The sequence below is a fragment of the Ostrea edulis genome, chromosome 7, assembly GCF_947568905.1.
Source record: "Ostrea edulis chromosome 7, xbOstEdul1.1, whole genome shotgun sequence".
Lineage (NCBI taxonomy): Eukaryota > Metazoa > Mollusca > Bivalvia > Ostreida > Ostreidae > Ostrea > Ostrea edulis.
The window spans coordinates 30456923-30473527 of NC_079170.1; the positions used below are offsets into that span (position 1 = coordinate 30456923).

The 16605-nt window shown below is 35.3% G+C and overlaps 3 protein-coding genes across 3 annotated transcripts in view; 2 read left to right on the forward strand and 1 right to left on the reverse strand.

Moving 5' to 3' along the window:
- The window catches only part of LOC125654652 (uncharacterized), a 534947-nt gene that overhangs the window by 236721 nt on the left and 281621 nt on the right, over positions 1 to 16605 (reverse strand). The gene's annotated exons all lie outside the window — the stretch shown is intronic.
- Positions 1 to 16605, forward strand: part of LOC125654656 (GTPase IMAP family member 7-like) — a 662712-nt gene that overhangs the window by 102789 nt on the left and 543318 nt on the right. The window lies entirely within an intron of this gene.
- LOC130048001 (uncharacterized) overlaps positions 1 to 16605 on the forward strand; it is a 205733-nt gene that overhangs the window by 23858 nt on the left and 165270 nt on the right. The window lies entirely within an intron of this gene.

Below are 16605 nucleotides of genomic sequence, written 5' to 3' on the forward strand. Positions count from 1 at the left end.
GTTGTATCCAAGGGCCCTTGTTTGCCCAACTATATATTTTGTAGGAGTTATGAGATTGATCACTGTTCATTATCTTAACCGTTCATATATATATCTTTCTTTCTATCTATATATGTATCTATATACGACCTCATGTAGAAACTATACCGTCCTACCTCAAAGACATGACCGATTACATGAACAAAACCCCGACTTCGAATTGCCAGACAACACCCTTCTCATGACTATGGATGTTGCATCATAATACACGAACATCCCTCACAATGAAGGTATAAATGCATAAATGGAACAGTAGAAAACACCAAAAACCGTCCACTGACGTCTTGGTTAGCTTTTAGAACATGAACATAAACGCAATAACTTCAAGTTAAATGGGAAACATTACATTAAAGTGAGTGGCACGGCCATGCGAACTAAATTGACACCCTCTTATGCAAATATATGTATGGGTAGATTAGAAAAACAACTTTCACTACAAGTACTCATCAAACCTGTAAGCTGGCTTAGGTATATCGATGACATAGAAATCAAATGGGTTGAAGGCAAGACTTTTTTTTTGCGTCCTTTGTCAAGTCATTTCACCATAGTATTAAGTTCACAGTGGATATTTCAGATACCACCAAAACATCTCTTGATACAATACCCACTCTTAAAATGATGAAATTGGATTTGATATCTAACAGACCGACGCCCATTTATATATAATGCCATCCAGCCGTCACCCACATCACATTTTCAAGGGTGTACTGAAAGGCCTAGCAATTCGCGTGAGACGAATGTGTTCCAGTGAGGAATCTTTTGAACAAGTCAACAATTAAAATCACATTTTTGCCAACGAGGTTATAGGCTGTTATCTCTTGCAAATGCCATTAATGGGGTTGGAACAAATATCAGGTCTTCACTGTTTCAGTATAGGGAGAAAGCGAAATGCTGTAGAGTACATGTACCTCTAATCTCACCATCCTACATTGAAGGCACAAAACAAAAAAGATTGGGAAGAGAATTTAGTGAACAGCCAATGATGTCCTTTAGACGACCCAGGAATATCAAGGATTTGGTATTAAGGGCCAGATTGGACAACTCTCTACCCAATGGAGGCTTTTCAACTTGCTCTGAGAAGCACTTTTAGCCATGATTCAGAAACGTTCCAAAATTTTACTACAGGCGAAACTAATAAATATTGGGTCAACTCTCCTGTAAAACCAACAACTGCATATGCCTTATTAATTGTAAACACTGTGGACAGCATTATGCTGGGGAAAGTACAAATATCAGATTTAGACGCAACAACCACCGATCAACCATTAAAATCAAACGCGTGATCGAACCCGTAGGAGAACACTTCAACAAAGATCACAATTTGTAAGATCTGCAAGAGGTTGTTATTGATCACAAGCCAACATTGACCAATTCAGAGAGAAAAAGTTCAGACAAATCATGGATGCATCGTTTGAAATCATTCCGTCCAGGTGGAATGAATAATTTGAATGATTTAACGCGAGTGAATCTAGGATAAATCCTTAGTTTGATTAGTTTTCACAGCTTAATCGCTAATATTCACCAAATAAGATATTTCTGTTGTATTTTTAATAGAAGGACAATTCGTTTCCCTCATTGCAAGGTTCTGACCTTGAATTCCTTAATTTAGCCATAGTGAGGATTCCTAAAATTGCGACTATTGTTTGACCTTGAACACTTTCAAATTCTGTTAAGACAAAGCTTTGTTGATTTTGTAGTGAAGTAATGTTCTCGTAGCAATCATATTGTTTTTCGTTGTCGGCACTGTTTACCATATCTGAATATACCATGGTACGGACTACCAAATAATCTTTTAAAAAAAACTTAATCACTCCAAATCATTATCTTCCCACCATTTTATTTCACAATCACATTGTTTAAGAAGTTTTCTCTCTAAAGGACAAAGTACTTTTGGGACCAAATTTGGCCCCGTGTCCAAATTCAATGATATTCCTAAAAATTCTTTCATATGTTGTATATTTCTATAAAATGTTTATGATGTCTTCGTAAAAAGCTTTACTTATGTAAAATACATATGTAAATACAGTATAGTTTACGATAACGTTGTGCAATTTTGACGTTACTTCATGCGACGGCATGACCAAGAAAGCTATGTCATGAACTCCACATGAAAATAATAATGATAATAATAATGATTAGTTTTATATAGCGCTTTTTCCAGCGTATGCTGCTCAAAGCGCTTTACAATGCATTATTACCCTGGCAGACCTTATATCAATCTAGAACTTTCTCAACCTCCTTGGAAGCATACAGTGCAACCTGCCAATACAAGCGCTAGAGCACTAACATTCTAGCAATACCCTTCACTGTCGATAGCCAGATACCCCTTTTACACTTGGGTGGAATGAGGGAATTCATGTAAAGTGCCTTTCCCAAGGACACAACGTTGGTCCTGCCGCGGCCATGACTCGGACCCACGACCTTTCGGTCGAGTCTGACAGCCTAGCCACTAGACCACCGACGTCACAATTATCCAATTTATGTCGCCATAAGTTTTTTTTTTACACAAATGTGCACTATGATTTTTATTTGAAAAGTTTAATTGATTTTTTCCGAAAGTTTTAATCAATTGTAGATAATTCGATGCGGCGGATGCTGTGATTTGAAGGACGATTAGTGTAATTGTATCCAAAAATTGTAGAGCAACCCATATATATTCATTCAATTTTACCTTTGTATTTACATCCAATTTGCATTGTTTTAATCTAAATTAAATGAATATCATATATGTACGTAGCTCGTTGTTACTTAAAGCTATTCTTGTGTGTATGTGTACAATTTGTTCTCTTTTTTTCCGAGCGCATGTTTTCAGCGAAGGCACACTCACTAACCAATGCTACATTGGATTGTAGTAAAAAGAGCATGAAATTCATTCAGAAGTTATGTGAAAAGAAATGTTTTAAAACGAACTTGAAAACTTTTTTTTAGTTCAACACACAACGATGGAACAGAATGTGAACCTTTTAGCATGCGATAAGATTTTACAAACAATGGGATAAGTTCTACACAAGATTTGACACTGACATCATAAACAAATCTATCAAAAAATAATCTTGTCGGTATTATATGCATTGTTTTAAGCATACACACTTGCATCTATTTGTAAACCCTCATTATTTGAAGAAAAAAATATATACAGGCTCCTGATAACTATTTCTATATAACAAATCGCATTAGTATTTACGCAAAGGAAAAAAAATTGAAGCATAAATCATATTCATTGTCTCAAACCACGTCCGAAGTCCGCATGGGAGAGGATCGTATATTTTGACATCCCCTTCTACCTTTTGCTACATGCCGATCTAGTCAGATACATCATGAAATAATCTTGGTTTCCAAGTCTAATAAATCATTCAACAAATCCTTTTCGGCCAGTTTCTAATGATGAATGAAACATAAACTGTCTGTTACCAGTACCAAAGTCAAACACTATGACAGTGCATCAGTATAGATAATGCCGTCAGTCAAAGGTATTAATATGTTCGAGCATTTTGTTGTCAAAATAGTGAAAGGTGTAAGATCTAATCAGTTTTTGCCACTAAGTTTTTTCACTACACTAGTCAAAAGGACTATTAGATTCTATAGTTTACTGATTTGTGACTAGTCTGGCTGCTGAAAGTAGACGGCCGAGTTTCGATGCAACGAGGGGAAGAGTGCGGAAGGGGGGTTGTCCCCTCTTAAAGAGGATGGGGGTCAGGGTAAAACTTTCAACACCTAGATGCAAATTGTTTATTTGAGGCAAATAAATGACAATTTGATGACCAAATCTATAAGCCTCTATTTTTCCTGAATTTCACAATCAAACCACCATATTTATGCCTGAATATTACGAAGAGTACGTTGATGCTACAGTGTAGTACGGTATTTTGTCGAATATGATATGCACTTTTTTCAAGGATTTTTGGTGTGAGAAAGGGGTGCGTATTATTTACCAAATAGGGTGGGTTTTTTTCAGGTGAAACTTGGCAGTTAAGTAATGTTTCACCCGGAGACACATCGTATGTTTGTTCACGCTGTTCATCTAATTGATCTCAAGAAAATTACTACAGAACCTAAAATTGTAGAAAATGTTATACTTAACAATATGTAAATAATTAAATTATTATGAAACAGTCAATTAAGTTTCACTCGATCTTAAATTCATATTAGATATTCATCATCGTTCAAAAGTGCCACGATATCATCATACCATGACCATGACTGTGATCATGTCAGGTACATGTTGTTCGAAGCCAGAGTTGTGTACCATGACTTCGTCACTTCATTTTGTCAGACACTTCTTCAGGGTACTTTCTGTATGTTGAACGATTTCCATGGGAACTCCATGGGCATATTCTGGGAATATGCGATATTCTTTTGCAGTAAATGACATTAGACTGACGTACTTCACCTATACAGCGAAATTTCGGAGAGTTATGTTTGAATTCTTCATTTCACTACCGTCTCCAAATAATGGTAGTGTACGATTACAACACATTGAACAATTGTTCGATATTTTTATTTTATTTCTATAATGTCAGCTATCTAAATTATTTGACGTTTAAACAAAGAGACTTTAATCATACAAAATGTCATGCTTTGCTGAAATTGATATATTATTACCGCACTGTATCCAAATTCTTGTGCTTTGTTAAGAACTTGCATTATTGCATTATTTCCACAAAGATTTCGAATGAAATTGAATAAAGTGAAGAATACCGCTTGGTTAGAATGTTTACATTAATCACCGGTAATTATGTAAATTGGGAAAAGGGTATCAAACAATCGTTCCAGTTTTATACAGATGCTTTCATGATGATATTGTGATTTGGTTCAGACTTAAGTATTTTGCGCACAAATTACTTGCAACTTTAATTCCAGAGAGGGTGTTCGGACCTCCACTCTAGATCCGCGCATGATTCGGATATAGGCATTAAGCTATATTTTGGACATATGCCACTAAATGCTAAGCGACCGACGATGAGTGGCGTGGTTAGAGTGTAAATGCAGGAAGGGAAAGGTATCCTTATGTGTGAAAATCGCGTTATACTACTTCAACACGATTTAATGATGAAAATAGTAACCAATGGCTAGATGTCATGGTTTTTCAAATAAGACTTAGTCACAGAACACGTGCGCCAGTTATCGACAAATGTAAGGTGATTCTATTAACAAATCATTATTACAGCCACGTAGCAACAGGAGGATTTGTCCAACACATTATTTTGTTTTGTTTAGAGAATGTAGTTTTTCCATAAATTTTACATTTTTGATTTATCACTCCTCCCCCTTTTATGGTAGTACTAAATGCTTGCGAAAATTTAAGCATGAAACATGGAGTCAGAGTCGTTCGTTTCTACTAAAAATATTTCCTTAAGAATTTTTAATTTTTTTTTTTTACATGAAATGATCGGGATTCAGAGGATATGTCATATTGGAACACACAGTACAAGCGTAAACTTTATCTTTTAGCCTACAAATGAGTAATAATTTAGATATCTAAATATTACATCGTTCATCTATCAACTACCAACATTTTCACCCTTATAGCAGGGTAGATGCTAATATTTCATTACCATCTATCATGAAGCAACCTCTCCAAAATGAGTTCGCCAACTTTGTAATATAAATGGTAGATCGGCGAAATTGGAATTTTTTTTATAGGAAACATGCACGTCATAAAAATACATGTACTGCAGCATGTAAATATATTGTAATGAATTGATTTTCAAGAGTATATATTCAAAGTATGTATGTTTCACTTGATACTAATTCAATTTTTAGAGGAAAAATATCACGGAATTTTGCATTCGAACTCTCGCACTATTATGCTCTCATGTAAAGATACAGATTAAGCCATTGCGCTTTCATTTTCGATATTTGTAATATGGATTCTTTTATTTTATAAACAAAGATTGCGTTCGGTTCCAGGCGTGTATTTGTTAAAAAAAAAAAAAGACCCCCCCCCCAAAAAAAACCCACAAAAAAACCCCCCAGGCCAAAGCCATAGTGAAATTCTAACATAATAAAACACATATTATGTAGGCCTATCATGAGTGGTTTCTTTTCAGATGGACAATCATTAAATGTGTCTGACATATTGCTTAATACAATATTAAACTATCATTTGAAATTATACATTCACCATATCCATCAAGTTAGCCTGCATGCATGTTAGAATATTATGACTGTTACGGCATATTTAGACATGCATATATATACGCATTGTAGTCGGTATATTCTATGCACGCCAATTTGGAGGGACAATTTATGTCATAAACTATCTATAATGAAAAAGAATATGTGATTGAACTTTGCATGGGTGTGTTACATTAATTGGGTCGATACTATTGCGTATCCGTATCAAACATGAAAAGAGTACTTGGAATAGGAAATAGCTACATGTGTTGAAGATTTTCTCTGCATAAACACTATCTTCATGATAAATCAAATTCTAGACTTTTGGACATCATCGCAAGTTGGTTCATTAACAAAAATGGAAAACGCAGTTATTCATATCTAGTGACCAGTCATAACAAATACTTTGTTAAACGCCACTCTGATTCCACGCACAAGTACTCTGAAGTTGAAATTAAAAATATGCTAGAGTTCCTCATTGGCAATATCTTCATGTATTCAAAAACTAGTTTGCCAATGCAACTTATCATTGGGACAAATGCTGTCTGACGTTTTTCATACCGATTGGTAGGCCTTTCTTGGCACACTGAATTTAATTACGAATAACTCCGTTTATTTGATCAAGACATAAGGCTGAAAGAGTGTGCGATTTGGTAAAATTTCAGCATTTCCTTTATTTTAATCTCTAATATCTAAATACTCGGTGTATCAAAATCCGATTGTTTACATGTAAAACTTAAACGATACCAATTGTTAATGCTCCAGATGCACATTTCGACAATAATGTCTCTTCAGTGATACTGAACCGAAATTTTTGAAATCCGAAATATCAGTAAAATTGTAAGCCCTAAGAGCTATTTTAGGGAAAAACAGAGTGCCAAAAAAGTGGAGCCAAATTCGTCTAAGGATAAGAGCTATGCACGAGGGAGATAATTCTTAATTTTCAAATGAATTTCTAAATTTTATAACAACAATTAAATATACATCCGTATTTTCAAGCTAGTAACGAAGTTCTTAGCTACTGGGCTGTAGAGACCCTTGGGGACTAACAGTCCACCAGCAGAGGTCTCGACCCAGTTGTCATAATGTAAAACTTAAACTGTACCAATTTTGATGCACCAGGACCCATATTTACTAAAGTTCGTAGACGTAGACGTAAACGTAGGATTTATGTCTGACTTAAGATTGGAGTTACGTATTCGTAAAATGGTATTCACAAAACCGTTCGTAGCCGCAAACATAACTTACGAATTCTTAAGTGTACGATTGCACTTACGCGTGCGCAATGCCTATTTCACTTCGAAGCGTAAAAAGTGTGAATTTGCTCATCTACTTTGAATCCACCGTGCTACCGCCGCGTTATGAAGAAAAAGAACACAGAACCTTGTGAGAAAGCAACGAAATTCAACGTACATGTATGCCTTCCTACGGCATGTCGATCAACTGTACCGATATTCAGTGTTGTTTACAAAATCAAATGGATGGTTCATCAAATTTAACGCATTTGACTTGTGCATGGATCTGCGATGCTGTACATGTTCAAAAAGAAGTCGCCATACTGACAAGTAAGTTAAGTTGTTTGCGTAGAAATAACCTTTGTTGTACCACTGACTACTCGTCACTAGGCCCCTAAATAATGTAATATTGACTTCAAACGGATTCAGTACATGACACATTTGGATCACAGTCCCTTATCTATTTTGTTCTCCACCTATGTAGCTGCTATAATGCTTGGATCTTAATTTCTAAATAGTGAGCACATATACATATGTGTTAGTTATTTACAATTTTATATGTACCCACTAATTACACATTAAGACACAAGCTCATTTGTGTACATGTTCAAACTTTTGACAATACCATAATTGAAATTCAAAATTATTTATCTCATTTTTTTTTAATTTCATGACTGGGATAAGATCAAAGCAGTAGCATAGCTACTTGTACACAAGTACGCACATGCTTTCACATCATTTTGCAAAAAGCTAACTTTTTATGTCACCAGTCCAGTCGGACTGATGGGGTATAATTTCAACCAGTCCCCAGAAATTTGTACCAGTCCAACAGAGTTTTCCAGAAATCATTAAACATATTTCGTTAATGTTATTAAAATGAAATTAAACTCAATATGCCTCAGGCAATATTGTAACACTTAAATGTGGGATTTATATTTATGAATCAGATTCGTCTAATATCTACAGATCTATAGAAGCATGCCAATGTGTGTATAGAATTTCATCAGTATATTTTCCAAAGTGATGCTTTACAAAATTAACCAGTCCCATCGGACTGACTAAAACAAATGTCAGTCAGTCCGCCATACTTTTAACCAGTCACAGACTGACAGGCATATGTTAAATTTTCGAGTCATATCTTTTTCTTAATATGGGGTCTTGGGTTATAAATTTTTAAATTAGAAATTGTAGGTGATACTTGCTGATATCTTTCCAGATATGGTGATAAATATACAATAAGATCAGTATTATCACAATTTTACAGTTCATTTAACTAACAATTATGTTGCATGTATTTTTCAAGCCTTATGACATTTGATTGCAGTCTAATGACAGTTGTTTAAATCAATGTAATACTGTTATTTTTTAGGTTTATGGGTACAATGCTGTAATGGCTTGAAAAATCTTTTGTGAAACCAAGAAATGCTCATCTTCCATTGCCATGATTGTGTGAAAGGACGAGCATAGGAATGATTCAAAAATATATACCAGGATTGAGAATACAACTCATGACCCGTAGTCTGGTACTCTACCCACTGACCAATCCATACTGATGGTCCATCTGTTACATTGATGTCATCTTACATATTTGTTTACTCATTTATATCATATGGACATTTGACAGTAAAAAAAAAGAAATTTGATATTCACCAAAATAGAATTTGTTACAATACATGTTTAAGAAAATAAGTATATGCATACAGTTATGTACATGTAATTATATTTGTTAATAAATAAATTTTTAGATGAATTTTCATATTGTTATTGATATTGACATGTATTACTTCCATTTCTAGAATGGTTTTAACATCTTGATATTAAAAATATGACAATATAGATCAATCTTAAATACTTGTCAACAAAGTTGTCTGGTGGGTTAAAAATTGTAAAGGGTAGCATTTGTACATATGTCGGATTAATGTGAGAAACCCTCAGAATGAACTTTTATCAGTGGGATTTTTGTTAATTGGGGAGGGGGACTTAAAAAAATGTATATTGAAGGCATCATCCTTGGAGTTTGGTAATATATACTGCAAAGACTTTTACCTAGCTGATCACATATAAAGGTCAATTACATACAAATCGTGAATGGTAGAAAGATTCATAGATGCATTATCAATGAAGGTTTGACTCATGTAGGATTATAGTTAATAGGAAATGACACTCTGAAAGATTGAAAGTCTACATATGACTAAATTAGAAGGCATCACAGTTGCTCTCTGAAACAAATTTCACAAAATTGTATTCGAATGAAATGCATATTTTTTTTAAAAAATATTTATTTAGAGGATCATTTCCCTGTTGTGTAAGCTACAATGTAACAAATAGTTATTTGAACTACCAGTATTTGCTTATGACCACACAGTAAAGATCACCTATCTATCAAGTAGAAATAGTTTTTTCTATAGCTGCCGATCACCATGTATTTTTGTACACGCAGTGACTCTCTTCTTTTGAAATCTAAAACATTGCATGTATACATTAATTCCACCATGTTTGGAAAATAAAAAAAATGTATTTCCCTGAAAGATGCTAGATATATAAAAAGATAAATGGCAAATATTCTTCTTTTTTTTGTACATATCCTGCATGAGTAAAATAAAAAGCTTCCCAATATTTCTAAAGGCAAGGCTCGATCTGCTCAGTCTGATTAAAATCAAACCTCTCACTTTGCTCGATGTACGGACAGTCGCTGCCTGGGAGCACGCAGCGACTGTCCGTATATCGAGCGAAGTGAACGGTTTGATTCTAAATCAGACTGAGATCCGCCACAAGGTAAATTAGATCGGGCTCAACATTTTTAGAATTGTCACACATTTGCAGGTGATCTCAAAGAAGACGATAATCTGGATAAATACAATTAATTTGTGTATCGCTAACCAGCTAATATGCACCTAAAGGATTTGTAAGGTCTTTACGCAAGAAATTATCGATAAAAAATGACAAGTCGCCATTTGCTTTGTTTATTTTTAAGTTACGATCAGCTTACGTGTACTAGTATAGCACACGTAGAGTTACACTTATTTCTGACGTAAATCTACGTCTACGACTGTTAGTGAATACCGTCATAGACGTAAACATACGCTACGTCTAGATTTACGGTACGTTTACGTCTACAAACTTTAGAAAATATGAGCCCAGATGCGCATTTCGACAAATAATGTCTCTTCAGTGATGCTGAACCAAAATTTTTGAAATCCGAAATATCAGTAAACTTGTACAATTACATGTTGTTAATTCCTATTCGCCTCTGCAATATCATGAAATAAGTATTATTAAATTGCAAGATATGGATTTTGCAATAAGCCAAAAAGAATAGTACCTGTCTGAATATTTTTCAATAGAAGTAAAAATAGAAAGGGGAAACCAAGTGTCACTTGTTTACAAAGTTACCGATCGAGTGGAATAAAAATATTTATTTCTATGTTCATGGTATGTTATTGAAAGCATATATACCAGATTTCTTGGAATTCCAACACATGTCCATCAATAACTATTTCATGAAGTAGACAGCCTCTTAAAGGCCAGCAGTTGGGTATAAAAGCAGCCAATCGGTGAAAATGGTGGAATATATGAATTTTCTGGTCACATTCAGATTGCAGCACTTATTTTGCAAAAATAAAGATTAAGCTGTTGTACTGAAATTTTAAAATGGGTATGCTTGTTCCCGTCATAACTGTGCATATATTGGCCATATCTATTTTAGATATAAATTCTCAAGAAGTTTTAATTTTGGCCTCAAAAATCTGAAGCAGGCTAAATTTGTATTTCAAACTAGAGATTGGCAGTTTGTAGGTGTGATTATCTTTTGTTATTGTTTACACAATGTTGACTCACATATTGCACGAGGATGCTTGTCTAGTTCTAGATAAGAGGGATTGCACCAAAGGAAACATGTAATCAAATCACTGTACAACGTGGAAAAAAGTACTTACTCATATATCATTGGTAAATCCAGATTTTATTTTTTAATTATATATAATCACATTCCTTTAAAAAAAATGGTTAACTTTATTAAAATAACTCATTAGGACTGTTCAGTCTGATCGCTGTTTCAGAGTTTTGCAGGATTGCTGGTATCTTTTCTTGAAAAATGTCAAGCCTATGGTGTTTGTCTGATTAAGCAACAATCTCCTAGGTCAGTTGTGTAACTCCCATTGTCTCTCATCAATGATGACAAATATGTCCAATTGTTCAACCATCACTCTAGAATTACTCTCAATCTGGACTCTTACGTGTGGACATTACAATGTCAAAAGAGACAATCACAGATAGTAGGTCTCCAAATATCATAATGGACAAAGTGTTTCTTAATAATCCTTCAATGCACATGTCCTCCATTGCACAGTTACAATTCCCCCAAATTCTTCTCATAATGGAAAGGTACCAAGAGGAAAATCCTAAGTATTAGTATATCAAATATACCAATATTTGTGTATATTATCAAAAAAATACATGTTTTAAAAGACATGGATAAAACAATGATGAATTCATTTTGTAGTTCCTAGGGTGAAATTTTGTTAAAGTAAAAACATATCCTTTCAGTGCCTCAAATATCGAGCAAAGTGGTAGAAAAATGCGGGAAAACTTTAGTTTATTTTGATAAATCATGCCAGTCTCCCTGTTCAAAATATCGTCTGCTACAGAGCACGTGTAGAGTCAAGCATCAGACTGCTGCTTATTCTGATAACACTGCTAGGCCCTGCCCCCTTGCCATATATGCTTAATTGCTGTAGGGGTGTAAATTTTTCTAGGTTACTCCCGGCCTTTAAAAATCTGTTTATGTTATTGAGAATTATTTTTTCAAGATTTACTTTCTTTTAAAGTGATTTGAGTAGAGTATCAGAAGAACAGTGTGTATCGGGATCTGCCTTCGGTAGTTTGTTGTCGCATTGATTTCCAGACAACGAAATAGTCTTGAAATAGTCATAACGCTTCAAGCCTCTCAAACTGTTTCACTCATACAATGTATATAAAAAATTTGCCGACTCTGTAGCTACAACAAAGGTGAAGAAAACGAACGGTGATCAATCTCATAACTCATTTAAGCAATACAAAATAGAGAGTTGGGCATACACGGACTCCTGGATATACCAGAGGTGAGATCAGGTGTCTAGGAGGAGTAAGCATCTCGTGTCGACCGGTCACACCCGCCGTGAGCCCCATATCTTGACCAGGCAAACATAGTTATCTGTAGTCAAAATCAATGTGCCAAGATCGGCCTAACATTCGTCATGAAACATGTCCGATAACATTTAAACGAATGGTAGGTTGTGTTGGCAAACTAGATAGTTATAACGACCATATAATTTGCGAAATGCTGCTTTTAAACGAGATTTTTTGAACCCCTGCACAATCAACTTGTTTGTCAGGTACGGTAACGTTTGTGACATCCCTGAAAGTACATTTTACTATAATACCAATTCTTCAATGGAGCTCTACGCAGAAATGGCTCTTTGAAACTACATATTGAGCACGGCGAGGAACAAGTGTGTAAAAAGACAGATATGGTGATCAGGTCTTCCAACGGTCTGTTGGAATTCCTGTGGACACCAATTGTGTTCCTTTGTTAACTGACCTGTTTCTATATTCATATGAAGCAAAATTTCTTCAAAAACTTCTACGTGAGAAGAAAAAATCTCTCGCTATGTCCTACAATTCGACATTTCGATATATCAATTACGTTTTGTCTACTAACAACAATAACTTTCATTCATATGTCGATTTGATATATTCCGGTGAGCTCGAAATAAAGGACACCACAGAATGGTCAACTTCTGCTTCATACTTAGATATTTTATTGAAAGTAGACATTAACGGCAAAGTGACAACTCAACTGTATAGCAACCGGGATGATTTAAGCTTCTTCATCGTTAACTTTCCATATTTATGTAGCAATATTCTATGATCGCCTGCATATGGTGTTTATATATGTCAACTAATTCGATATGTAAGAGCTTGTTCTGCGTATAGTAAGTTTTTAAATCGAGGTAAGCTATTGACAAACAAGTTGATGGTACAGGGGTTTCAACAGTCTCGATTGAAGTCAGCGTTTGGCCTCTATCTAAAATTCTGTATTTTTGACACTCTCGGTACTTTTTATTCATATATAGACAATGCAGGAAAGAGAGAAATTCCTTGCCTAAATAAAAGTTTAATTAAAACAAGATTGCTATGCAGAACCATATATCCCACACCATCTTAAAAAAAAGTTGAAGCAAAATTGTCCTGTAAAATTTGTAGAATCAAAATTGCGGGGGAATTTTAAATGACCTCACCCTATTTTTGTGATGACCTCCCTTTTGAAGGTGGCATGGTCCTTTATTTGAACAAACTTTAATCCCTGTCACCCAAAGATAATAATAATAATGAGCGGCATTTATATAGCGCATTATATAATTTGTAATTACTCTAAGCACTTTAACAATGTAAAATGTAAAACATGATAAGATTAATCAGAGCATAAAATATAAGATCCAAATAAAATAAAACAATTTAAACATTACGAGTTCATGCGACAAACCAGCCTTTACTTTAAAAAAGAATGTATTGCAAATATGGTTATAAAATTTCATAAAAAGATATGTTTTGAGGTTTGTCTTAAAACTTTTAACAGTGCCACACGAACGGATGTCTATCGGTAAACTGTTCCATAGCGTGGCAGCTGTTACATCAAACTTTCAATCTCCATAGGTCTTTGTACGAACGCGGGGTTTTTCTAGCAATCTTGAATTGCATGACCATAGAGATCGTTTTGGTTTGTACACAGTGATTAGGTCGCTGATATAGACTGGTGCCAATCCGTTTAGAGCCTTGTATGTGTGTAGTAAAATCTTGTATTCAACACGGGAATCAACCGGAAGCCAGTGCAAGGACACAATCACCGGTGGTATATGGTCATGCTTCCTGACCCGGGCAACAAGTCGAGCTGCTGAGTTTTGGATTGTCTGTAGCCTGCTCAGATTTGTTTGGGGTAGCCCTTTAAATAGTGCATTTCCATAGGCTAAGCGTGATAACACAAGAGAACATACAAGTGTCTTGCAGGCGTCATCATTGATGAAAGAACGAATCCGTGCAATATTCCGTAGATGATAATAACAAGAACGAGAGATGGAACTAATAAGTTTTTTAAAAGAAAGTACACTGTCGAAAAAAACACCAAGGTTTCGAACACAGTCCGAGTTGGAAATAATGGTATTTCCAAAAGACAGTTGAAAAGATGGTGAAACGTTTGAATATTTCGAAGTAAACACTATAAATTCAGTTTTTTTTTCTTCGTTTAATTTCAGCAGGTTGACGTTCATCCAAGATTTTATATCTGCTAAGCATTCCTGTAGCCGCGATGAGATAGCATTCCATGTATCTGTAGGTCTAAAAACTAAGTATGCCTGGGTATCGTCAGCATAGCAATGATACATGGTATGATGTCTGCGGCAGATTTCACCAATCGGTTTTGCAAACATTGCATAAAGTCTTGGTCCCAGAACTGACCCTTGGAACACTCCATATGGAAGCAGAAAGTCCTTAGACTTTGCAGTTCCTACAACCACTTTCTGACTACGACCAGTTAAGTAAGATTTGATCCACGTAAGTGCTGCACCAGTAATACCAAACGATACCTCCAGTCGCTTAATGAGAATTTGATGGTCTATAACATCAAAAGCTGCTGAAAGATCTAGCATCACCAACGCAACACAAGAACCCTTATCCAATGCTGTCACAATATCGTGGTGTACCCTAAGAAGAGCTGTTTCTGTTGAGTGACAAGGACGATATGCAGACTGGACCACGTCATTTAGGTTGTTTGAATCTATATGGTGCCCTATGCGAGCTGATACCACTCTCTCCAAAATTTTGGAAAGAAATGAGAGGTTTGAGGCAGGTCTGTAGTTCCGTAACGAGTCTGGCTCCAATCCTGCTTTCTTCAATAACGGACGTACAATGACTTCTTTGAAGGAAGATGGAAATATACATTGATTCAAATATTTGTTCACTATTTCTGCAAAAATTGGTAGCACAGATTCTAAAATGGGTTTCAGAAGTGTCGTAGGGATTGGATCAATTTCACATGATTTTGATGAAGCCGATGAGATGATCATGCGAACTTCAGATTATGTTACTAAATTGAAATTGCATAGTCGTTCTCCATCAAATTGAACATCAGCATAGACTGGATCAATTGTATTCATGCTGTTGTTATTGCACAAGTTTACCCTGATGGTTTGGATCTTATCCGAGAAAAAAATCTCCAAATTTATTTGCGAGGGTTCCGGAACAATGATGTACAGGCAAAGCTCTCTCAGACCCATTGCCCATTAGGCTGTTGGTAATGCGGTACAACTGCTTAGGGTCAATGTATGTTTCCTCAATTCGTGTTGAGTCATAGGATTTTTTGCACTGAAGAAGAAGGTTGGCTGCACGTTTAGATGTTTCTTGGTAAATCTGTCTATGAACTTCGAGGTTTGATTTACGCATGATTCTTTCAGCCTTCCTGCGATCTACTTTGGCTTCACGTTGTTCATTAGTGTACCAAGGACTCCTAGGGCACAGCCTTATTTCTTTCTTTTGTAAAGGCGTAGTCTTATTCAAGGATTTTCTCATTTACAAAATTAAGGTATCCGGATATTAGTTATTTTAAATTTATTTTGTATGTTTTGTCATACATAATAAATTCAATATACTATATATCAGAATACCTTAGTTCCATAAATGAGAAAATCCTGATATTTAAAAATATTTGTGATCGTATTTAGTTAAAAATTTTCGATCATTTAAAAACACTTACAAAATATTCAGGCCCGTAGAGATCCGGCTAAGAATAGGTCCTCGGTAGCCCTTGCTTGTCGCAAGAAGCGACTAAATGGGACATTTCTTATGAAACGCGGTCCCGAGTTACAGAAGATGTGACAGGATAAAAATCTTTCTCTGCTCAATGGCTATAAGCGCCGAGCAAAGGTCTAAATGTTGCATCCCTTTACCGACAATGATCAGTGACGTCTCCATATGAGTGAAAGATTTTCGAGAGGAACCTGATCCCACCTCTGGTGTGTCCAGGGGTCCGTGTTTGCCCAACTATATATTTTGTATTGCTTATAGTAGTTATGAGATTGATCACTGTTCGTTATCTTCACCTTACAATACACAAACAATCAATCAAAACATACAATCTGAACTTAATATAGTATACAGAAAATTCATGCAGCTTTTAAAACTA